The following is a 26,691-nucleotide window of genomic DNA, read 5'->3' as shown; positions in this document are numbered from 1 at the left end:
TCACACCTGACAAAGTATTTTATTTCATAGCTGTCATTGTTCATCAGCAGCGCCTGAAATTCATACCGCAATAATGCACTTGGATTTTGCTTCTCTTTCATTTCGGCACTACAGGACGCTGGAGTAAAAGGCAGGTTTCAGCATCTTTTTCTTTTTTTAAGTGAACATTTCATTGCCTTCTTTTGGGAAGCTGGGATGCAGGGGGACAGAGATCAAGTGAGTCAACAACAAATTCCTGTTTATTTCCATAACAACCTCCATGCACTTGGCTCTTTTCAACAACCTCAGTTCTGGATTTTTTAAAAAAACACACACACACAACAACAACTTTGCAGCTTAAAACAAATAAGACAAAGGGGGAGAATGATATGGTAGGATCACGTTTAAAACTGGAACGGGAGGAAATGGTGTTACACTAGCGATGTTCAGGTTTTTTTAAATCCATCCTGCGTGTGTTTTGTGGATCTGTTCTGGCAGATTCGAGTTATTTTTCCATTATGCCAATAATTCCGTAAGGAAGTTATCAACAATTTACGTAATTGATGTCAGTATGTAACGTTTAGCGTATTGTCCCCCCCATTCCATTCAACTTTTCCCCGTGTATATTTTCCAGCGTGCCATATGTCTCAGCAGAAACGTGCACATTTTCCTGCAAATGGATTTGCGTAAATTTGGGGGAAGTAAAAACAAAAAACAAACCACCCATAAGTCCACCGACTCCGCGTGGTCTGGGGAGGCTGTTCGGCAGCAGATTCCGCTGGTCAAATTCTTAGAAAGCCAAACTCATTTTAGTCTTTCTCGATTTCCTCTTTTCCACCTCCCACCTTTGCCCTGCTCATGCTTCCTTCTGGCTGCTTCTGCTCTGGTATTATGAGTGGCAAGGATCATAGAATAATAGAATAGTAGATTTGGAAGGGGCTCATAATGCCATCGAGTCCAACCCCCTGCTCAATGCAGGAATCCACCCTAAAGCATCCCTGACAGATGGTTGTCCAGCTACCTCTTGAATGCCTCTAGTGTGGGAGAGCCCACGACCTCCCTAGGTAATTGGTTCCATGTTGTACTGGTTTGGACTCATCTAGAGTATTGCATCCAGTTCTGGGCTCCACAATTCAAGAAGGATGCAGAGAAGCTGGAAGGGGTTCAGAGGAGGGCAACCAGGATGATCAGGGGTCTGGAAACAAAGCCCTATGAAGAGAGCCTGAAAGAACTGGGCATGTTTAGCCTGGAGAAGATAAGATTGAGGGGAGACATAATAGCATTCTTCAAATACTTAAAAGGTTGTCACACAGAGGAAGGCCAGGATCTCTTCTCGATCCTCCCAGAGTGCAGGACATGGAATAACGGGCTGAAGTTACAGGAAGCCAGATTATGGCTGGACATCAGGAAAAACTTCCTGACGTTAGAGCAGTACCACAATGGAACCAATGACCTAGGGAGGTCGTGGGTTCTCTCACACTAGGGGCATTCAAGAGGCAGCTGGACAGCCATCTGTCAGGGATGCTTTAAGGTGGATTCCTGCATTGAGCATGGTAATTGGACTCGATGGCCTTATGGGCCCCTTCTAACTCTACTATTCTACGATTCTATGATTCCTGTGTCAATGCTGCCCGCCATTGACACAAGGGGGGAATTGGGCAGTTTCCAAAGCCTCTGTAAATTGCACACTTTCCCTCCCCCCGCCAATGGGGGCCTTAAAAGCCCTATTGACGCAAGAGTAAAGATGCAAATGGATCATTCAAGCCTTTAAGGCCACCATTGGCATGGGTGTTTGTGTGTGCTATATATGGAGCCTCCAGAAATGTTGCAATAACCCCTGTCATTTCAATGATGCAGGAAGTGCCTGGTTTGGGCATGTGGGTGGCTGCCAAATGCTCACTGGGGCCTTGCGAGCACTGAGGTGGGGGGTCTGCACTCCTGTCCGGTGCGCCTGAGTGGCCGGGGGGGGGCGCGGATGCGGGGAGGTCCTCCAAATAATATTGATTGGGCACTTGTAGCATCTTTAATGCTAACCCATCATGGGTTGTTCCAGAAAATAAACCATCATGGGTTAGTGTGCTGTGTGAGTCATGCTAGACTTTACAGAGGAATATGGGGGAATAAGATGCAGAGTTGCCATATTTCAGTGGCACTCATGCCTTTAGCATCATGTCCACTTTGGCCTACAGTTATGGCCATTACTGACATCTAATTCCTCCAAAGAGTATTGATTCAAAATAAGCCATGCACACTGGTGGAGAAAAAAGAATGCAAAATTTAGTAACCATTTAGTAAAAATTCATTCATGTCTATGCTGAGACTTTTTTAATACAATCTATACGGTACACAATCTTCTCTTTAATCATGATCACCTCGAAGTGCAATTCTTTAAATCATGACTTTGGAATCTCTTAAAAACGGGCACAATTTTTATCTATCATGTTTTTTAAAATCATACTGCTGCATAGAGCAGTATAGTCCTCTTTTGCATAAAGAGTGGTTTTCCTGTCATCCTTCTAAGTGGTTTTAGAAAGTATGTCAAGACAATTCTGTTTCAGAGATCTGTTACTGGAAGCTGATGGAAATTTCAGTTCACTTCAGTTTTACTGTTTATAACTCTAGCCCATCAAAATAGGATGGAAATTTAATTCTGGGGAGTTAATGGTTTTAATTCTTGCCTTGTGTTGTTGTTATTATTACTATTATTATTTCCTGCCTTTTGCCCAATGTTGGGCCTCAAGGCAGCATTACAAAATTTAAAACGTATACATTTAAAACCTATAAACAGAAATATACAAAAGTTAAAATATATTAAATATGTTTCAAATATTTAAACATTTAAAATGACAATTTTTAAAAGTCCTTTGCACAGACGGAGGTCCAGATCATTCACCAAAGGCCTGCCGGAACAAAAACGTTTTTGCCTGCCTCCAAAAGCACATCTCGCTTCCCTGGGAAGAGAGTTCCAGAGCACCGGAGCAGCCACCGAGAAGGCCCTCTCCCACGTTCCCCCCAGGCGTGCCTGTGATGGTGGTGGGACTGAAAGAAGGGCGTCTCCAGAAGATCTCAAAGCACGGGCAGGCTCAAAAGGGAGTATACGGTCTTTCAGATAACCTGGACCCGAGCTGTATAAGGCTTTATAGGTCATAACCAGCACTTTGAATTGTTCCTGGAAACAGACTGGAAGCCAGTGGAGCTGTTTTAACAGGGGAGTTGTATGCTCCCTGTAACCAGCCCCGGTCAACAATCCGGCTGCAGCTCTTTGAACCAGCTGAAGTTTCCGAACACTCTTCAAAGGCAGCCCCACGTAGAGCACGTTACAGTAATCCAATCGGGATGTAACTAAGGCATGTGTCACCGTGGCCAGGTCCGACATCTCTAAGAACGGGCACAACTGGTGCACTAGCTTTAACTGTGCAAATGCACTCCTGGCCTCCACTGATGATTCACACATGTCAATACACTTGTTTTTTCAAGTGCATTATTTTATTTATTTGGCTTTGTTGTTTAGTTTGTACGCCAAACAGCTCAGAGAACACTGTTTTGGAGCACTTGAAAAATGAATACACAAAGCGCAATGTATTTACATAATTTGTCTTGAAGTGGAATTTGGGTGCCTTGGCATGGAACGGAAGCAAGGTGCAGCCGTCACCTATGACAAACTTTAGGATGCAATAATATGCATCTAGAGAGGAACAAAAAATTCTTTCTTCTGTGTAAATATGAATAGGATTGCACCCTTAGAGAGCAATCTGATTAGACAGTTTCCCAGTATCCTAGACTGATCTACGGCCTTGGAGGGGGAAATCCCCCCTTGGATTCACAAACCCCACCCCACCTGCTGCGGCTGTCAAAAGCTCAGTGTCACAATCTCGGAAGGCGATGAGGATGTTATTATTATTATTATTATTATTATTATTATTTATTTATATAGCACCATCAATGTACATGGTGCTGTACAGAGTAAAACAGTAAATAGCAAGGCCCTGCCGCATAGGCTTACAATCTAATAAAGTCATAGGATGTACGAGGATATGCAGGTGGGTGGAAAGAGGAGAGGGTGTGGACCTGCCAAATCTCCAAGCCTCTCAGTTTTTGTCTCTGCCTCCAGGAAGGTAAGGAAGACGGACAGGCTCAACGGCCTGTCTAGCAGAAAATACTACCAAGGAGGAACACCTCTGCCATTTTTCCTGTCCGGCCTGGCTCTTCTTGCTATCTAGCAGGCATCTATCCTGTTGGATCGCACCTCTCTTTTTCTGTAGTGCTTTAGCAGTCCTGTCTGACTTCCCCCCTCCCATGTCAACCCCTGCATCCAGATGTAAAGATTAGGCAGGGACCATAGCTCAGTGTGATGGAGCACTTGCTTTGCATGCCGAAGGCCCCAGGTTCAATCCCTGGCTTCTCCAGGTAGAGCGAGGAAAGAATCCTGCCTGAAACCCTGGAGAGCTCTGCTGCCAGGCAGTATCGACAATACTATTTATTTATTTACTTATTTATTTGCTATATAGTCTGCCTTTTGTTCCTCTTACAAGGAGCACCAAGCTCGCATACATGATCCTCCTCGTCCTCTTCTGCATTTTATCCTCACAACAACCCTGTGAGACTGAGGCCTTAGCTAGACCTAAGGTTTATCCCGGGATCGTCCCGGGTCATCCCTGTTCATGTAAATGACACACAGGATATCCCGGGAGCAGGCAGGGACCACCCCGGGACAATCCCAGGATAAAATTTAGGTCTAGCTAAGGCTTGAGGGTCAGTGGCTGGCTTCACACAAAATGCTACGCCATTATGGTTTATTTTCTGGTGGAACCCATGATGGGTTTGTATGTTGTCTCTGGCCTGTTTCCCGCCACCCACAATGGGTTAATCTGCCCACTCTGAAAAACCATGCTCTGCAGAAAGGGCATAGTGGTCTGTTTGCATAATCTACGATACCTAGTTGTTAGCAACTCATCACGGCTTACTGTTACGTGTGAACCCAGCCTTTGACTGGCCCAAAGTCATCCAGTGAGCTTCACGGCCCAGTTGGGGGCTTGGATCCCGGCTCTCCCTTGTCCCAGTCCAGCACCCTAACCGCTATACCACACTTGCTCTCTGACCCCTCCATTTCATTTGCTTTTGCAGAAATAGCCCACACGAGTGCATCAGCGCTAAATCTGGCTTAAGCAGCTGACGCTGAGTTTGCAACGCTGTCCGCAAGCACCATGGATTCAACATCCTGTGCAGAACCCTTACCTGCAACATAAATCAAGCAAAAGAAAGTAAGTGCAGTGTTGTTGTTGTTTTTTAAAAAAAGAACAACAAGAACGCAATAGCAGTGGTTTATATTTTAAAGTATTTAAAAGCAAGCGGAAGAAGCACTTTCAACAGAAGAATCAATGATGCAGCTGATTTTTTCCAATTAGGCGTAGTAAAATGCTGCAACTAATGGAGATTTCATTGATTTCACCACCACCCCTTTTCCATTTACTGTAAGGTAATTTGGAGCAGGACTGTAATAAGAGACTTACAAATGCTCTTCGCGGGAGCTATATTTAGGCAGACTGACTGACATGATACTGCAGAATAAAATAAACATGCAGGAGACGGACGCTCCTCGGGGACTTGCAGCTTCACCCTCCACCCGACATGCAAGGAACGGCCAAATTATTCCACCGCCGTCCATGTGACCTTTGCTATAGAAATGTCTGGAAATTCAGGCTGTTGAAGATGCATGGAAACATTCCCTGTCCCCTCCCGAAAAACGCCTTAAAACCAATCTTCAAATACAACCGATTTACTCTGATGACAAAAAATGTGGGGGGGGGGACAGAAAGGATGCCAGCCAGGCTGCACACAGTTGTAATCCACGGGACATTATTCTATGGAGATCATCTATGCTTCGTATTTAAAACAAACGTCAGACTAATTTTGTTGTTGTAACTTCCTGCGCAGGAACCATTCGAACTGCAATCTTATGAAGGGGGCAGAAGATTGCTAACAATGAATTCTCAGAACTGTTGTTGCAAGCCTGCCATTGCATGAAGCCTAGAAAGTTAAAACAGGTTTCCAGCCACTTTTAATTGATTCATTCATGTAGATGGATTCATAGAATCACAGAATAGTAGAGTTGGAAAGGGCCTATAAGGTCATTGAGTCCAACCTCCTGCTCAATGCAGGAATCTACCTTAAAGCATACCTGACAGATGGCTGTCCAGCTGCCTCTTGCATGCCTCTAGGGTGGGAGAGCCCACAACCTCCCTAGGTAGCTGGTTCCATTGTCATACTGCTCTAAAAGTCAGGAAGTTTTTCCTGATGTCCAGCCAGAATCTGGCTTCCTGTAACTTGAGCCCGTTATTCTGTGTCCTGCACTCTGGGATGATCGAGAAGAGATCCTGGCCCTCGTCTGTGTGACAACCTTTTGAAGAGTGCTATCATGTCTCCCCTCAATCTTCTCTTCTCCAGGCTAAACATGCCCAGATGTTTCATTCTCTCTTCATAGGGCTTTGTTTCCACAGGGCTTTGTTTCCATGAAGATTCAGTACCATGTCCTTCCTAACCACTAGGCAGCAAGGCCAAACTGAAATTCAACTAACGTTTTGCCTTGGCACCTTGATTCACAGACCTTACATGCTCAGTTGCATGCATCAAACTTGTGCATGCGATACTGCTATGGAAATGGACAAGGAACACCATTCCAGACTCTGGCAAAACACTCCCAGCTTATGTATCCGGGAGTGCTTCTTCCCTTATTTCCAATAACCATCTTATGAGAAGGGGTGTGTGGGGTGGGTGGGTGTGTTTTAAAGCAAACAAAATTTTTGTTGAGAGTTAACATTTGCTACCCAACATTCACCACCTGGGCAGATGTGATGGTACCTTTTCTCATGGTATTGCTTCCCAGTGCTTGCAGAATTCTTAGCTCCAGATAACTTGAGCAATTGAGTTGAGCCACATACTTCAGGGAAGCTAAAATAAAACATAAGCGGTGTTTCAGATCACACACGTACACGCACACACACACACACACACACTCAGGGATGACCAAATTCATCAATTTCTGTTTCTCATTCTTCCAATCTTAAATCCAGTTCACCTGTTTCCACATTACTTTGATCTATCTATATGAGCATCATCTGACGAGCTTTTTATCGCACGCTCGTTACTGGCCGCTCACGGTTTTCGCGAGTCCTTTTGACGATGCCATTAGCCTCCCACACACCTCCCGCTCCTTCTAGTCTTCTTTCCACAACAAAATAAGGCCCCGGTAAATCCAATTTTGGAGGGAGGGAAGCGAAATGTTCTACCATTTCCTGCTGTGTGCAGGAAAAGCAGCATGATAAAAATGTCCCCTGAATGGGCCAGCCAGTCATTTTTTACTTCCTCTTTCTTCCCCGTGTGAAGAAAGAGGAAGTATTGTGGGACATAAGTGGGTGGGGAGAGAAGCGACGGTAGGGAAGCATGATTTCCACCCTGTCCGATGACTATCTATGGCCTTAGCTAGACCTACCTGATAGTCTGCGACGGAAAAGGGAAGATCTCACGTTGTGATTAACGCGAGATCCCTCCTCCATTTACAAGTGAGGCGCAACGACCTCAGGAAGAGAGGCGTCACACCCGCCATTTTTTTAAAGGAAGAGGAGCGCACAAATGCTTGTGTGCTAAAGGTAGGTGTTTTTTAAAAAAATAATTCCATTTCCCCACTCCCCCCACCCTACCCCCGATGGGCGCAGCGCTCCTGAGGAGTGCTGCGCCCCATGCACGGCTCCCGGCTCCACGCAAGGAATCCCACGGAGCCAGGTCAAACCGCGGAAATGGGCCACATGTTCCGCGGTCTCAGGCTCACCGAGACCGTGGAAAAAGCAGGCCCAAAGTAGAGGGCCCTATCCTGGGGCAAGGGAGGGATCATCCCTCCCTGATCCCGGGATCCCCTGTGCGTCATGTGGACACACAGGGATGATCCCGGGGTTCGCCTCGTGATAAAGCCCGGTCTAGCTAAGGCCTATATCTGTATCAATAAAGAAAGCTAGACTAAAACCAGCATAATTTCCAAATATATTTAGGGATAAACTTTTTGGCTTTCACCCTCAACACTACTTGTGATGTTAAAATCACATCACAGCTACTGATGAAGATGTAAGCTGAAATGTTTAGCACTAAATATATTTGGAAGTTACTCGGTAGCTAGTCAATCTAGCTTAGTGGTGCCACTTTACACCTGTCTTTAAAATACACACGTGTGTGTGTGTGTGTGTGTGTGTGTGTGCATGTAGATGTGGGGGGTGTTAAAGTTTGCACTAAAATTCATGTGCATTTCGTCTAACACGTACATTATTCTGCACACAATTTTGCCTTTTATACATGTTCTTGCGTGCAGTTTCCCTCAATATACTGCATTTTTCAATATAACTTCCCTTAGTAGGTTTTTCTTGTTTTGTTTTCACTGAAGAACTCCATTGCAAAATTTGGAGAAGTGCAAATTTTGAAGGATAACTGGATTTTGGTTCATTGATAAGTTTGAAAAAGGCAAAACTCACATTAAAATGCAAACCAAACAGCTCTTTTCCCGATCCTTAAACACACACACACACACTCACACACTGGAGGAATGCACAATGGGGTCACTGAGTTGCACAGGCTAGTACTGCCCACTTTCACTGTCAATGTGCCCAGCAAACAAACAAACTGATTATCCAGGGTTTCAGGCCATTTTTCCAGCCCCACCTGGAGATACCAGGGATCAAACTTGGGGCCTTCTACGTGCAAAACAGGGGCTCTACCACTGAGCTACATCCCCTCCCCAACCCTCTACTGCTTAAGCAACTTGCAAAGTAGTGGCTCTCTTTCTTCCCCTGTAAGGAAGGTGGTCTTTATTGAGCTCCTGCTCTACTTCTTGTCCTTTCCACCTAAACCTGGCCATTTCTGCCCACTGCTGCCACCAGCACTCATGCTTTCTTAACTAGAGTGACCCTATGAAAAGGAGGACAGGGCTCCTGTATCTTTAACAGTTGCATAGAAAAGGGAATTTCTGCAGGTGTCATTTGTATATACGGGGAACCTGGTGAAATTCCCTCTTCATCACAACAGTTAAAGCTGCAGGAGCTATACTAGAGTGACCAGATTTAAAAGAGGGCAGGGCACCTGCAGCTTTAACTGTTGTGGTGAAGAGGAAATTTCACAAGGTTTTCCATATATACAAACGACACCTGCTGAAATTCCCTTTTCTATGCAACTGTTAAAGGTACAGGAGCCCTGTCCTTCTTTTCATATGGTCACCCTATCTTAACCACATAGCCTGCCAGTCCCCTCCTCTACCATTTCCATACTGCCGCCTTCCCCTCCTCATTTGCAAACAGGGATTTCCCCAATCCTCGCCTTTCTCCACCTTTTATAGGTAGTTCTGTTCGAACCGTTCGGTATCTCCTGTATCTTTAACAGTTGTATTGAAAAGAGAATTTCAGCAGGTGTCATTTGTATATATGGGGAACCTGGTGAAATTTCCTCTTCATTACACCAGATAAAGCTGCAGGTGCCCTGCCCTCTTTTAAATCTGGTTGCTCTAGTATAGCTCCTGAAGCTTTAACTGTTGTGATGACGAGGGAATTTCACCAGGTTCTCCATATATGCAACTGTTTCTATGCAACTGTTAAGGATACAGGAGCCCTATCCTCCTTTTCATATGGTCACTTTAGGGATGTGTAGGCCTAGCAATTCGGCTAAAGCTTGTAGGTGCGCCTCAGGTGTAATCAATATGGCTTGAAAGACACAAACTACTGTGACCAATTCCCCTGAGAACTCAAAAGCCCACAAAGAAAAATGTGCCTTTAAAAGCATCACTTGATAAGCAGCATCAACGTTGTTCCGGTTCACAGTGGTTTGTGAATGCATGTTCTCTTTTCTGGTTTGACCTGACCCTCCCTGCCATAGTCGGGGGTGAGGGTGGGGGTCATGTAAAGCCTGCAGCGAATGCCAGCGTCTCCTCAGCGAAGAACTGAACGGCGCAACAAAGAGTTAATGTCCCCTTTTCTTCCTGGTGAAATGAACCGGCTCGTTGGGGGAGAGGGAGGCGCAGGGCACAAAACCTTCTGTTTAAAATTATAGCTGTAAGCAGAGGGGGACGTGCAGCAGGCCCATATTAGGGAAAGTGCAAACTTTTCTTGCAAAAAGTCTGAAGAAAAGGCACTCTGCTGACCCCGCTCGTAATCAGTCCTCTTGTGTATCTAGAATTCGGAAAACAGGGACAGAGGCCAGCAAAGATGAGCTGCCCCATTCTTTGGTGTTTCCCAGAGGGCCATGGGGCAGGGGGAGCACTGCCAGCTCCAGGTCTTTGAGGGCCAGGGAGCAAGTAGGCCGTGGCATCGCCCGCTCCTGGTCACCACCACCACCATTGTCTGGGCCGGAGCCAGAAGCAGGTGAACGAGCAGGTTGCAGTGGTGAAGAGGATGGTGTGACAGAAAAAGAGATGGAAATGATTTGGCTGGCAGACAGAGTGGGGGTTGAAATTTGCTGTCTCTAAAACAGGTTGCTGTTGGCAGGCGGAGAAAACTGCCGTGGCAAAGGCTTTGTTTTCCATACCAGGGCTCAAACTCTGCCTTGTACTCTGCCTTTGGGGCAGTTTACTTATCCTTTGGGGGCATGCCCCTCACAGAGGCCATTTTGTGGTGGCGTCCAGGACACTTTCTTTCCGTCCCGAATGTGCTCACGGCCCGAAAAAGGTTGGAGATGATGCAGCGTTCTGTTTCGGGGAGCTCACATTTCCCCAGGCTGTTTGAGGCCTAGTCCAAATAAGGCTATTCTTGGCACTGCTTAGAAGAAAGGGACTTGATGCCTCACCCTGTGCCTCATGGCAAGCTGGTGGTTCAGAATTCTCAAATGAGGAAGCGGAATTTTTGTAAGCCGCCCAGAGAGCTTTGGCTGTTGGGCGGTATAAAAATGCAATAAATAAATAAATAAATAAATGTGCAACTGCACGCTCTTGCCAAGCATTTGATGCCCTTGGCCCCCCTGGTCAGTGGTTGAGTGTTACTGTCGAACTGTGCGTTGTTTGTTGAACTGTGGGTTATCGTGTTGTCTGAACCCAGGACATTTTCCACAGGTTGGCTTGTTAACACTGCAGTGTGACTACCCTGAATAAACCCACAACAAACCATGGGTTCTCAAGGTGTCTTGTTTAAGAAAAATAAGACACACTGCAGGGTTAACAAGCCACCCTGCAGAAAATGTCCTGGCTTGAGACAACATGCTAACCCGCGGTTCAACAACAACCCACAGTTCAACCACTGAGGGTGGGTTAGCGTGTCATGTGAGGAGAGGTGGGGGTTGTTCTTCTGAGCAGAAAGTGTGAGGGTCCACCTTGGATGGAAGGGATATTCTTTCCCTCTCCCTCTGTAATTAAAAATAAACCAGTCAAGTTTTTCATCATTAAAAACTTTGGGTATTTTTAGTAATTAAAAATAAACCAGTCAAGTTATTCTGAGATTGCTCATCGGATGTTGGGAAATGGATTTTGAGGTATCAGACATTGAGGGAGAAAAGAAGACAATGGGCTCCTTTTTCTTCTTGAAGTGAGGAAAAAGGGCTGCGGGGGTAGGGTAGGATTTTTGCATAGATATTTCTGGCTGCCACAGGCCCAAGTGAGCAAGGTAGCCAGGGGCAGTTTGGTGATTGTAATAAACACAGGTGTCAAAAAAACCATGTAGGCATATCCACTTACACAATAATTGGTTTTTTAAAAAAAGTTTCACAGCTTTAAAGGGTGTGGAATTCTTTTTCTCCCCCCCCCCTCTCTCTTCCATATTGGATTTAAAAAAAGAAGGTTAGAAATCAGCATAAAGTATTTCATGGTGGGGTGACCATATGAAAAGGAGGACAGGGCTCCTGTATCTTTAACAGTGGCATAGAAAAGGGAATTTCAGCAGGTGTCATTTGTATATATGGAGAACCTGGTGAAATCCCCTCTTCATCACAGCAGTTAAAGCTGCAGGAGCTATACTAGAGTGACCATTTTAAAAGAGGGCAGGGCACCTGCATCTTTAACTGTTGTGATGGAGAGGCAATTTCACCAGGTTCTCCATATATACAAATGACACCTGCTAAAATTCCCTTTTCAATACAACTGTTAAAGATACAGGAGCCTTGACCTCCTTTTTATATGGTCACCCTAGTCTTCTGTGATTGCCATCCTGAAGCAAGATCTGAAATTTGCAAGTGAGAAATTAAGGCAATCGGAGCACCATGGCTTGCCAGAAAGTCTTTGTCAGAGGTTTACAGCTTCACTTTGGACACGCAAGGCCTCCATAGTCTATGGAACTTGCTTTTCAGCCTTTCTCCAAGATCAAAAAAATCCTAGTCCCTTTCCTGATACAGGCCCCCTCTAACCAAAAGAGCAGAATTTGGGGGTTCTATGTAACAAGGACTTCTACTCAATGACAGTCATCCTAATTGATTTGATTGATACCATGCCAGAAATGTGGCATTCAAGACTTGGCAGGAACAGGACAGGAACTGAAAACTGCACGTATTAGAGGTTTCCACATGGCAGAAACTGTAGGAATTTACATGCAGTCAGCACATAACTTGCCACATGTGTGCATTATGTGCCCCATGTACACTCAAAGTACATGGCCTTGGGAATCACAGCCAATCATAGCTTTCCCAATGCTTGTTTACAAAACACACACACAAACACAGAGAGAGTTGTTGCATATCAACTAGGGATGTGCTCCGCTTCTAATTGGACCGGCGAATTAGAAGCGGAGCGGGGTGCTTCGCCTCCCCTTAAGGCGGAGGTGAAGAGGATTGGGGGGCCGGCAGAGTGTGGCGAAGAGGATCGAGGTGAAGGCGGATCCTTCGCCTCGATCCGGAGCGCCACCAGAAAGGTAAGTGGGGTTTACCAGGCCCTGCCGCTGTCGCCCATGCAGCGACAGCGGCAGGGCCCGGTAACCCCCCCTCCTCTCCCTTACCTGCCTCCGTCCGCGGTCCGTCGGCTTCTTCAATTGAGCCCGCGGTTCAACCAGGAAGTCTAGGCCGCACTTGCAGCCCAGACTTCCTGGCTGAACCGCGGGCTCAATTGAAGAAGCCGACAGACCGCGGACGGAGGCAGGTAAGGCCCCCCTCCCCCTTGGTCCCTTACCGGGCTCTGCCGCCATCGCCGCATGGGCGGCGTCGGCGGCAGGGCCCAGTAACCCCTCCCCCCGCCCTCTTCTCCCGGCCTTACCTGGCACCACTCCCCTCCACTGCAGAGCTCCGATTCGGAGCCGGAGCTCCACGGCGAAGAGGAGCGGAGTATGGGCGGAGCGGCGCAGAGCGGCGCGGAGCGAAGCGGGCCGATCCAAAATTTTCGGATCGGCCCGCGGGGCGGAGCGGGGGGTCCGTGCACACCCCTAATATCAACCCACAGGTTGCATTAATTCCTCCATGAAAGCATTTTCCTTCTGTTATATGAGTCAGCAGTGTGATATAGCTGCAAAAAAGGCTAATGCAATACAATATTAGGCAGCGTTAATAGAACCATTGTTTGTAAGGTCTGGCTATCTCCCCAGAAGCCTGATGAAAACCCAGTGGACTTTGAGGGTCTGTTAGGAGTGTTCAGCCATGCCCTTTCACTTATGCTCAACATGTATATTTGCAAATAAATGCAAATATTACATAATGCCAGTAAGCCCCCAGTGACCTCATTTCAAAGAAATCATCATTTTCTCACTGCTTCAAGAATTGAGGCATGTGCATAACAATATTTTCTATAGTAAATAATGTTCCAGACATCCATTTCTCTGCCTGCCTCTTGTTTATTGGAACCATTTACCAACACTGTCCAAAGTGATACTGACCAAAAGTATTGCTGGAGGGAAAGGTAATTGACCATTTTGTGAGAACCTTTCACTTGCATGAGAGAATGCCCACAAATGTTCCCCATTGGAACTATGTAGAATCTAATGGGGAAGAGGCATTCGTGGGTGCTCTATATTAGAGAGGAATATCATGGTGTCCCACATCTTAAGTGGAAAAATCAATGCCTTTGTGATAATATCGTCTGTTACACCAATCCCCATACTCTTTCCAGACCTATTTGCATGGCTAGAAACCAAAAACATGGATCTCAACTGCTCTGGAAGCAAAGGGTCAAGAATAAATGTTCACCTACAGGTGAGTGAATTGGCCACAACAAATAAGTGCACAGTTGTTGTGCAGAAAACCAGAGTTTGAAATGCCCTATAATTTTCATTTAACTTTTCCTTTCTAGGGATGTGCGAATCAGGAAAGCTTGATCTCGCAGCAGATCACAAATTCCATCTCGAAACCTGTTCTGTTTCAAGTCCGTATAAGATTGCGAGCATGTTTTTTCCCCCACATGAAAATATATGTATATTTTCATTCCGATTTTTTCAACTGTATGCATCAGTTGTGTGCATCTTTGAAATCTATACATTCTTCTACCATTGATTAAACTGTATTTTGTAAAGTATGCATTTTTCATGCTCATTTTTTAGATGTACGCACACTGTCAGAAACGTTTTGGGAGAGTGTTTGAGAATTACATTGGAAGCTTGGAAATTTCTGGGCTTTGACCTTCAGATTGCATCCGAGTCTGTGTTCGGGCCAGAAAATGCGGACTGGATAAAATCCTGATTGTAAGAACCATCTGTCAGGGATGCTTTAGGGTGGATTCCTGCATTGAGCAGGGGGTTGGACTCGATGGCCTTGTAGGCCCCTTCCAACTCTGCTTTTCTATGATTCTATGAACATAAGAAGTGACCTGCTGGATCAGACCAAGGGTCCATCTAGTCCAGCACTCTGTTCACACAGTGGCCAACCAGCCATCGGCCAGAGACCAACAAAGCAGGACATGGTGCAACAGCACCCTCCCACCCACGTTTCCCAGCAAAAATGATTTTTAAAAAAGAGCTTCTCATACATCGCTATTTTCTGCCGACCTGCCAGGAAGCCGCAACAAAGTGCCTTCACGTGTATTGCGCTGCAAATGTGCTATTGTATAACTGCAATAAACACTAGTCTGCTGCCTGTTCTTCATCCACCCAGTTTTTCCTCTCCAGTGTGTCTTTCTTCAACCAGGCTCGAATGTACAATAGCACATTAAAAAGTGACTGCATAAACAAAAAGAAAGCAGCCTCTCCCAGTAAGATGGCAAAAGAAATTTAAAAAAAACAAAACCCGAAACCATAAATTATCAGCCCTTTAAACAAATGGTTAAGACTTCCCTTATTAGGCTTTAGGGTCTCATGTGTGTATGTACACATCCCTTGTAAAAAAAAAACCTTGTCATTCCAGGGACTGCTGATCTGTATGTTTCTTTAAAAAAAAATCAAAAAAATCCACAGATCCAAGAACTTGTAACTAGAATTCCACAGGCCTGCCTGCATTTGAGGGTCAGTTCAAGGTAGTTCAGTTTGATCTGGATTGATGCATGGAAAGATTACTGGAAAGAAATGCTTTTTGGGTTTGGATCGTATGAAAAATTCTTCATGCGGGAAACATACATGGGCCCAGATTACATAAATGCAGCATCCATCAACCCCAGTAGATTTTATCTTATATTTACGGGTGTGGTGGGTGGTGGTTTTTTTTGCTATTCTTATGTTTATATCCTGCCCCTCTTGCCAGGAGCCCAAGACATTGTACATAATCCTCTTCCTCTCCATTTTATCCTCACAACAACAATCCTGTGAGTTAGGTTAGGCTGCGAGTCTGTGACTGGCCCAAAGGCACCCAGTGAGCTTCATGGTTGAGTGGGGACTAGAACCTGGATCTCATGAGTCCCAGGCCACAGCTAGACCTAAGGTTTATCCCTGGATTGTCCAGGGATCAAACCTGTTCATCTAGGTGACACACAGGGGATCCAGTGCTCAGGCAGGGGCGAACCCTGGATGATCCCAAGATAAACCTTAGGTCTAGCTGTGGCCCCAGTCCAACACTCCAACGACTCAAGGACAGACATAGCTTAGATGCATCTGATGAGCCTTCTCATTTTTTATCAGTATCTAATATTTATTTGATTATTCATTTGCAGGATGAATGATTGATCATTAATTTACAGGTATACTACTGTATACCTAACAAGATTCCCAAGTGATGAACAGGAAAAGAAAGAAAAAAGAATCAAAATTCAGAATTAAAATATTTAAAATCAGGTTATGCCAACAAAACCATGGCTGGTAAATCAGGCAGGGAGGGGGTTAAATAAAAAATGTCTTCAGCAGACATTGAAAACAAAATGTCAGTGCCTGCCTGACATCAACAAGCAGGGAGTTCCACAGAGAGGGAGACACTATGCGAAAGATTCTCTCTCTATATAAAAATATACCCAGTTTCAATTCCATCACACGTTCAGCTTCCTGGTAGGAGTGTGCACAGCCCCCTTCCCCCAACTCATCTAAGAGGCCATTTTGGAGCCTCCAAAAAGGCCCTGATTTGACTTGGGCCTTAGCTAGACCTAAGGTTTATCCCGGGGTCACCCCTGCCTGCTCCTGGGATCCCCTGTGTGTCAGTTACATGAACAGGGATGATCCCGGGACGGTCCCGGGATAAACCTTAGGTCTAGCTAAGGCCTAAGGGTGCTTTGGGGCTGGGCCACCTCACTTTGGAACCGAATCCAAAGCAAGGTTTTCCCTTCCTATCCCCCCGAAGTGGGTCAGTCCATGCAGGTTCCTGGATGCTGCTGCACAGCTGTGTGGCAGGCTAGAAAGCAAGGCGCAAGGCCAACCTGGAGTCCATTGGACTCCCCACTCTCCCTCCCTGCTCCCGCACATACCTGGAGCCATCCACAGGACCTACTTGTGCCATCCATCCTCCTCCATTAGAGCCATGATTTAAGAGTAAGATGGGGGCTCTGTCATTCTCATAGATCTACAGCCGCAAGTTATGGAAATGGCCCTTTACGGCAGCCATGGTTTGCAACCATAGATCTATGAAAATAAAGAACCCCCATCTTACTTTTAAATCGTGGCTGTAAGGCAGGATGACAGACGACAAAGGTAAGTCCTGCAGGATGCGCGGGCGGTGGTTCCATGTTTGGGGGGTGAACAGGAGGGAGGGAGGGGAGCAATGGACACACAGTTGGCCTTGCACCAGCTTTCCCATATGGGCAGGTGCGGGGAGCAGCCCACCAGGGTGCCTCAGGCTAACCCAGTTCTGCCTTGCATTCAGGCGGGCCAAATCTGCCCACCTCAGTTCAGATTCGGGGATTTGGCCCAAGGCAATGTACAGCCCTACTTCTTGGCATTCATCTCAGGCAGGGAAATACTGCAAGGGTGCTTGGATGAAGGACAGGCAGATACATTGCAGGTGGGCAGCCTGAAGAGAAGCTGAAATGGGCTTTTCCAGAGTGATGGAAGTGAGGACGTCTGCGATTCTTAGTAGCACCTGATTGGCTCTCGGGCATCAGCTGATTTCCCAGGCCAGGAGGATCATGGGCTACCGCCCAACCAGAATAGCCTGTATTTCTCCACTCAGATCAGCAGCCCTGGAAGTTCAAGGAGCCACAGCCTGATCCACAGGGTTCCTGATGGAGAAACTCTTCTTCTTCTTCTTCTTCTTCTTCTTCTTCTTCTTCTTCTTCTTCTTCTTCTTCTTCTTCTTCTTCTTCTTCTTCTTCTTCTTCTTCTTCTTCTTTGCATCCACCCACTTCCTGCTATCTGCCTGCCTCATTTCCACTATCCTTGAGGCAAAAGCTATGTTGCAAGCTTTTGCCTCAAGGACATGAGATGATTTACACTAGGGATGTGCTCCGCTTCTAATTGGACCAGCGAATTAGAAGCGGAGCGGGGTGCTTCGCCTCCCCTTAAGGCAGAGGTGAAGAGGATTGGGGGGCCGGTGGAGCGTAGCGAAGAGGATCGAGGTGAAGGCGGATCCTTTGCCTCCATCTGGAGCTCTGCCGGAAAGGTAAGTGGGGTTTACCGGGCCCTGCCGCTGTCGCTATCGCCCAAGCGGCGACAGCGGCAGGGCCCGGTAAACCCCCCCTCCTCTCCCTTACCTGCCTCCGTCCACGGTCCCTTGGCTTCTTCAATTGAGCCCGCAGTTCAACCAGGAAGTCTAGGCCGCACTTGCGGCCCAGACTTCCTGGCTGAATCGTGGGCTCAATTGAAGAAGCCGACAGACCGTGGACGGAGGCAGGTAAGGCCCCCCTCCCCCTTGGTCCCTTACCGGGCTCTGCCGCCATCGCCGCACGGGCAGCGACGGCGGCAGGGCCCAGTAAACCCCCCCGCCCTCTTCTCCCGGCCTTACCTGGCACCACTCCCCTCCACTGCGGAGCTCCGATTCGGAGACGGAGCTCCGCGGCGAAGAGGAGCGGAGTATGGGCGGAGCAGTGCGGAGCGGAGTGGGCCGATCCGAAATTTTCGGATCGGCCCGCGGGGCGGAGCGGGGGGTCCGTGCACACCCTTAATTTACACGGCAAGCTGAGGCCATTTCCACAGGCACCCAGAGCAGATAAACACGGTTCAGAAGAAGAGATATCCCTGCTCTCCATCGGCTCAGACTTCAGCCAGATGGCAGGAGGGGGTGGGTGGGTCTTCATTAATGTCAGCTTCTGGGTTTAGTTAAGGATATTTGCTCTCCGTTAAATGAGTATCACCCCGCCCCCTCTTCCCATAATGCTGATTGGTAGTTTAGAGAGGTAATTTATTTTGGAAATTCTCTTTGGAATCTCTTTGGATCTCCTGCATTTTTTAGTTTCTCAAAGCCACACAGGAAGCTGCCATTTATTGAACATGGATCCATCTAGCCCAGTATTGTTGACACTGACTGGCAGCAGTGGCTCTCCAGGGTTTCAGGGGGAAGTTTTCCTGCCCTACCTGGAGACGCTGGGGATTGAACCTGGGACCTTATGCTTGCAGAGAGGGGCTCAACCACTAAGCTATGGCTAGTGGTGGCTGGTGGCTCCAATGCCAGTGGGGTGGTGAATCCGCTCCAGGTTTCACTCAGAACCAGTCAGAACTCTAAAGAAGCTATCCGACGTAGCTTCGCACACCATCGTGCTTCAAACCTTGGATGCCTCCTTTACAGTTCTGACCAGTTCAGACTGAAACCCGGAGCGGATTCACCACCCCATTGACATCAGAGTCACCAGCCTCCATTCAGCACTAGCCCCTGGAGTAAAAAGATGGTGATAAAAGTTGAAAAGCACAGCCAAGGGGATCTACAAATGCTAAGCCTTAGGAAGGGACCCGAACTTGGCACCTCTACCTGTGCCCCACAGCGGGGCTCATACTAGAGCAGCATTCCCCAACCTGGTGCCCTCCAGATGTGTTGGACTTCTACACCAGACGTAGAGCTCCATCACACCTACTTTTTTTTTACCTGGTATGCATCCGCAATTTCCACCTCCGTTTCATTAGCCCGTCAAGCGCTAACGCGTGCATTCTTGCGCTATTTCGCCTTGTTTACCTTTTCACCTGCACTGGTTCATGCTTCCTCATATTGCTACTGCGCTCACCTCACTCCACCCCTTCTCCTTCCTCTCCAGTTCATTGATTCTTGTGGTTGATGGACATTGTGATGGACAAGAACCCCTCCACACCCCCCTCATTCTGGTTTTGTTGTCTACTGTTTTAACGATTTAGCATTTGATCGATTAAGTGCCGTTTCTGCCTTTCAAGGGGGAGAAATAGTAATGAGAGCACAATGAGAGTGGCGTTTCATCAGCGGAAGTCTGTTCGAGTGACTCAGCACAATCCCAGTCATTTGAGCAACTCATCACACCCTCCTCTTTCATCAGGAAGACCGCCCTTCAACACAGATGCCCCCAAGAAGGGAGGTTCTGCGACATAGCTCGAGGACGGCAATACACGGGGATGGAAGGGTGGTTTTATCTCATGTGGAGAAAAATGCCACACTTTCCCTGCAATAGAAAAAAATGGAAAATGGAGGGGAAGGGGCAAGGTGACTGCAGAACAGGGATGACGTTGTATTAATGTTGCAGGTCAAAACAGTAAACAAGGCGGGATGAAAGTGTGATAAAATGTTGGCATGATGGAGCCCATAGTCCAACACATCTGGAGGGCACCAGGGTGTGCTACATACTGGTTGGCTTGTATGAATGGACACAAAGCTCTCATCAGTGACTGCATTCAAAGGCTTGCTGAGATGCGATTTGGTGACTCCACCCACCAGCCACTGATTGGACCCCAGAATTACAAAACTGTAGCAGCCCCTGCAGTAACTACGTTGCATGGTCCATTCATCCAGTCTGTTTGCTTCTGAGAATCATCCATAGCAGACAGCATCCACATGCAGCGGCCTGCAGCGCAATGGGTGAGTGCACGTGGATGTTGTCTGCTGTGGATTATTCACACTTCTGACCTAGGGCTCATCTACACCAAGCAGGATATTCCACTATGAAAGTGGTATACAAAAGGCAGGAGCCACACGACTGCTTTATAGTGGTACTGAAGTGCACTGACAACTGTTGGGGCCCATGGACACATCTACACCAAGCAGGATATAGCAGTATGAAAGCAATATGAAAGCGGTACATGGCATGTGTCAATAGGCCCCAACAGTCGTCAGTGCACTTCAATACCGCTATAAAGCAGTAGTGTGGCTCCTGCCTTTTATATACCACTTTCATAGTGCAATATCCTGCCTGGTGTAGATGAGCCCCTAGACTCCCAGCTGCTTGCTCCACCTACCACCCTGGCTCCTTGTCCCTTTCCACAAAAGCCGGAATAGTAAACCCCCCACCCACCCCCCTACACATTTTGGTATGGGGCTGAGTCTGCTTGAACACCGCCAAGACAGCAAGGTTCAGTGGTGCATCTGCTTCTCACACAAGCAGCGATACTTTGTGAAAAGCATCTTTGCCACGACAGATTTGTCTCTCCAAAAGTAGCGCTGACAAATGCAAATGAGGGCTAATTAATGTTTTCCTGCAGTCATGTTGGCAGTGAGAGCCCGGTATTCATGTCATTTCATTGCTGGTGACAGTGCTGCTAATGGAACCGGGTACAGATGGGCGGAATGTTTCGTGGGCCCGTATGATAATCATGGAAAAAGTCATTCATTCACTGGAGAGTTGGATTTGTGAGTTGTGGAGAAAGAGACGCAATGCACGGAGACCAGGCTGGGGGTGGGTAGGCATCGGATGGACGGTTATAGAACAGAGGAGGTGATCGTGTCTGATTTGCACAAATCAGACCATAGTTTGCTTTGGATAACAAAATCCCTGGTAGGAAACCACTCTGCTTTGTACAACGCCTCTACTGATTCAACAGAATTCCCCATATGAAAAGACTCTGCCAAGCATAACACCTGCTGCACCAGAGAGAGGACACATTACTGGCTCATCGTGCACCCTCTTCAGTCTGCTTTGTACTCTGTTGCCACCTAAACCATTGTACTCCTTTATCTTGTGTGAGAGAGTTCACCACAGTTCATACTCATAACAAGAGAGGGACAAATTTCCGGTCTATTTCTACTAGATGTCCATTTTGCATATTATATTCAATCATAAATCCATTCTGTCCGATGGCCACATCAGGCCTGCAAGTAAAATAAAAGCATGAACATCCACTTTATTTTTGCATGGCATTTCCCCTAACACACCTACTTCGTATGCGATTTCCCCTAATTTTGTACACACCTTTCCTGAGTATGCCATTTTTGACATGAGGACTCCATTGAGAAATACGGAGAAGTGCTCAATTTGAAGGGAAACTGCATTCAGTCCGGAAAGTGCATTATGTTGGTTTGCTTACAACTGGGGACCAGACAAAATTCTTTCTAACCCTTGGGAGTCATTTTTGTTTTTCATATGTATTATACAGTGGTTTCAACTAGGGAGCCATGTTTTTGGCCAACCCAAAATTGGTGTTCACCAGGATCTACCCCCAAGATCTACCCACAAGGGGTAGATCTGATCAGCTTTGACGTGATGTGCTTCCAAAATGAAGCTGGAAGCAAAGGGCAATCCCCTAGTTCTGGGGAGTGAAGGGGTGGTACCTGGAATAGAAACTTGCCCCAGGGTTCCTTAACGAATGCCCCCTCAATTGCGATGGTCTTCCAAGCATGGTACAATTGCAGGGACAAACTGAGTTAACCCACCACACCACAGCTCAGAAGAACAATGCTAAAACAAGCTCCTGACTTCCTCCGTACCTTGCAGCTGGAGAGGAAATCAGGCATCATGCCTACAGATGCACCCCAAGTGCTTCTCAACTGCAGTGTGACTGTGGACATGATCCCTGCCCCATCCCTGCCCCATCTCTAGAAGTGCCCTGCTAGATCAGACCAAGGGTCCATCTAGTCCAGCACTCTGTCCACACAGTGGCCAACCAGCTGTCGACCAGGGACCAACAAAGCAGGACATGGTGCAACAGCACCCTCCAGTCCATGTTCCCCAGCAACTGATGCACACAGGCTTACTGCCTTGAATACTGGAGATAGCACACAACCATCAGGCCTAGTGGTAGTCGCTGCTGCCATTGTCAGGACAAGGGCTGTGACCAGTCACCACCACCACCATCAGGCAAGGCAGGAGGAAGAGGAAGGGTGTGCTGTCACAGTTATGGTCCTGGTCAGGGGGAGAGGGTTGCAGTGGTTAGGGGGGGAGGGAAGAAGTATGGCGGTGGGCCATCACCATGGCTGTGGGGGGAGAAAAGAGAAGGTATTGGGGGGGGGGAAGAGAGGAAGGGCAGTGCCCACCACTACTTCCATCACCAACATCATCATTATTGGGGGCGGGGAGGTGTTGCTCTTGCTGTCATGGCTTTGAGGGAGAGAAGAGAGGGCAGTGGCAAAACCTTCCACTTCAGGCGGTGTGAAGAGGACATGCACCAGCCCTTATCATGGCTGATAAACTTGTGCCAGCAAAGCTGACATGCTTGGTGTTTTCAATCGTCCTGGCCTTCAATTGCTCTCTATAGCTATTGTACAATGGATTACATGAGTTGAACGAGTTCTTCTTGATCATCAATGCAGAGGAAATGCAAAAGGCAATGAATGCACTTTGGGGTAGGGAAAAGAGTTTATAATGAGGGTTTTTTCCCCCCTCTCTTCAGGAGAAGAAAAGAGAGACTCCTGGCCTCTACCCTTTCCTGGAATCACGTCAACGGAGCATTAGTCATGGCATATGAATTATTAGCCCATCATCAAAACAAGGTTACCAGGGAGGAGAGTGCTATTAAAGAGGAAACCACTGCGGCTGTAATTTTGTTACAAAGCAGGGTTGCCATTAAAAGCCTTTTAAAAGTGGGACTTTTTGCCTCCTTCCTCTTGATGGGAACCGTCTTTGATATCAGGTTGGATACAAATGGCTGCTTCTAACACATTGGATAATGAAGTCAAGCCAAATCTCAAGTCTTATCTTTGCCACATGGACTTTCTGAAAGATGACACCATTATTTTTTAATTGCGTCTCTACATCTTAGATTCCTGCACTGAAGAGAACTACAGGAAGGGTCAGAAGGGTCGTTTTTATTAAACGTATCTAATATGATAATATCAGTTAACTGCATTAATAGATAGATATAGATATAGATAGATATAGACAAAGCATAGATAGAGTCGGATACCCAGTACAATTGATTGCATAACATTTGAGATACAATCAATCAACATTCAGTTAAAATATTTACAGGTTCGCAGTTCAGTTAGTCCTCCGTTCTCCTTGGGTCCTTGTTTCTTCAATTAGATTTCTCCAGCACTGACTTTAGATCCGTGCCTTTCAGTACAGCACATACTTTGTTCCACTTTCTTTACCCCGTCTCTAGCCAAGCCTCACATTCCTCTCTCCCACCCACCCCAGGACAAAGAGCCCTCCCAGAACTTATTTCGTCAGAGCATCCTCTCTGATGAAGCCCTTCTTGCCTCAATTCCACTTCTCCTTCCATCCCCTTTTTTAAAAACTCTCATTCGCCACCTGTCCTTTATTTAGATTTCCTTTTTCAGTCCATTGCCTCTTCTTCACCATTCCCTCAGTCCCCTTGCCTCTGAGCTTCCTGTCCCTTAGTTTTCCTATGTCCTGGGATCTCTTTTTATACCTCAGTCCTTCTCTGTTTGAGGTTTAAAATCCTGGCCAAACTGACAACTTTCCCTGACCTCACAGAATGTGAACTGCACACTTCTTTGTTCCCTGAGCATTCCATGCCAATCAATTTCACAGAGCTGGGGCCTGTCAGGTTCCCTCCCTGTATGACGGGCAGATCAATTTATCTCATCCTGATGTCATGAGATGGGAGAACCAGTGTGGTGTACTGGTTCGAGCATCCTCGGCCATCACTGACAGGAGTGGGGAAAGTTCAGCATCATGATATCAGGACACAAAGTAACTTACTGGCTCTTGTTTATTTTATTTGTTACATTTATATACCGCCCCATAGCCGAAACTCTCTGGGCGGTTTACAAAAGTTAGTGACTGTTGTGACGTTGTGCTCTGTAGCTAATTGTGTGGATCTCTCCCACTACAGATGGGTGGACGGCGGTGTGTGAGTGTCTTCACAGCTTGGTGAGCACTCAATGAAGCTACGCGGCCAGCCTCGTCTGGAGCCTCCATTGGGCGCAATAATGGCGTCTCCCGAAATTGTGTATTTCCAACGTTGTGTAAATAGTGGCCGTAAAGGCCCGATTGACGCAACATTAAAGGAGGGAATGGCAAATGTGCTGTAGCTCAGTGATCAGGGTCTGGGGGTGGGCAGGGCTGGGCTGGGCAAAGCTGGTAATAGGCCCGGGCCAGATGGGAAATGTAGGCCCCATTTCAAACTGCGCATTAAGTATTTTTTAATCCGTTCTAAATGCATATGAACTAGAATGATTTCTAAAAAATGGTAATGGAAAGCACTTTTATTCAAGATGTATGTAAGACATCACTTCTTCTCATTCAGAAATGCTTTATGTGCTTTTCTTTGGGCAAATTCATCATCAACAACAGAAAAATCAAGCTACTTTGTAACAAATCTTTACCAAAGGGTCCCCCTTTGCCTCTACCAGGGGGACTTGGAGTAGGCCCCCTCAAAATCGTAGGCCCATGCCAACTGCCCCCCCTGCACACACACACACCCTGCCCAGCCCGGGGGTGGTTGGGCACAGGGGAGTCCCCCCAACTCCCAGACCCTGTCGGGCCCCTGCAACACCGCTATCTCACACCCAAGATCCTTGTGCTCATAATGCATACTTGTTGCCTCAACTAGAGAATGGTAGAAAAATCTGGCAAAGGGCTGTCACAAAATCATCTCACACTCGCTGCCGAAACAAAATCCTGAAATGCCGGGAGAATTCCAACCACATCAAGTATAACGGGACCCCTGCTGAGCCGACCTAGCACAGCTGCTGCTTCAGATCAGTGGCAAGTCGTTCGGCTGGAAAGCTGGAGATCCTTTTCTGCTTCTGAGAGTGACATCTTTGCATACCAAATGCACACACTGTATGCGTGCTGGAAGCCGGGGGGGGGGGGAAGAGATAAAGATGATGTGTGTCGGCCTACGGACAGAATGGCTGGTCATGGCAAACGGAGAGATTCCCTGCAGTGTGCTATCTAATGGGGAAAGGAGGGTGATCTTGCCATTTGAACGGAGGCTGGAAGAATCGTCCGGCGAGCGCTGGAAAGGTATAGCCATCACTGCATCAAAACTGTGGGAGACCAGGGGGAGATGGCTGGTAAGACAGATCTACTGGTAGATCTCTGGATGATTTGCAGTAGATTGGCAAAGGTGTTAGCCTCCTCCTCATTTAACAGTGGCAACAACGAAAAGGTTCCCCTGCCTTCAATTAAACTCCAAGCATCCCTGATCCTGTAGTAACTCCGATGGAGGTCATCCCAATGTATGGCTCACAGGGTACAGCAGGCAATTGGTTCTCCCTCTGACTGAGTCACCATGTTGCATAGCACCCCCCACTCTTCTCCACCACCATTTTGCTTCACCTGGTTTGGTTGGTAAAAAACAAAAGAGAGTAGACCCCACAAGCCTGAAGACTGTCTGCATCTAGGGCAGGGTGGCCATATGGAAAGGAGGACAGGGCTCCTGTATCTTTAACACTTGTATTGAAAAGGGAATTTCAGCAGGTCTCCTTCGGATGCATGCAGCACCTGGTGAAATCCCCTCTTTATAATAACAGTTAAAGCTGCAGGAGCCCTGCGCTCTTTTATATCTAGTCACTCTAGTATAGCTCCTGCTGCTTTAACTGTTGTGATGAAGAGTGAATTTTGCCAGGTGCTGTATGTATACAAAGGACACCTGCTGAAATTCCCTTTTCAATACAACAGTTAAAGATACAGGAGCCCAGTCCTCCTTTCCATATGGTCACTCTAATCTAGGGTACCCCAGAGAAGGATTCTATCATGCCATCATACTGCTCCATTCATGGAATTTTATGAAGCGTCCGGATGTCCTTGTCGTCTACTCAGACCTCTCCTGGGTTTTTTTTTTTTACCCCAACTGTTTCTTCTGTCTTTTTTCTAACCACAGAAAATATGTTAAGGAAAAGAGGAGCGAGAGAGAGAGAGAGAGAAGCTGATCAATGCATTAGGAACTCTATGTCTGGAAGAATCCCTAGTGTAGATTGCTACGGGGGTGGCTGAGCACTGGTTTGGACTAGACCGGGGATGACTCATTAGAACAGGGTTGGGCAACTTGTGGTCCTCCAACTGTTTTGGCCTACAACTCCCATGATCCCTCACTGTTGGCTATGCTGGCTAGAACGAATGGGTGTTGCAGGCCAAAAGATTTGGAGGGCCACAAGTTGTCCACTCCTATGCTAGAAGCTACGAATGGATGGATTTGTCCA

The sequence above is a fragment of the Elgaria multicarinata genome, chromosome 2 (genome assembly GCF_023053635.1).
Source record: "Elgaria multicarinata webbii isolate HBS135686 ecotype San Diego chromosome 2, rElgMul1.1.pri, whole genome shotgun sequence".
NCBI classification, from domain to species: Eukaryota; Metazoa; Chordata; class Lepidosauria; order Squamata; family Anguidae; genus Elgaria; species Elgaria multicarinata.
The sequence above is the reverse complement of the archived record's forward strand: the minus strand, read 5'-3'. Positions refer to the sequence as shown.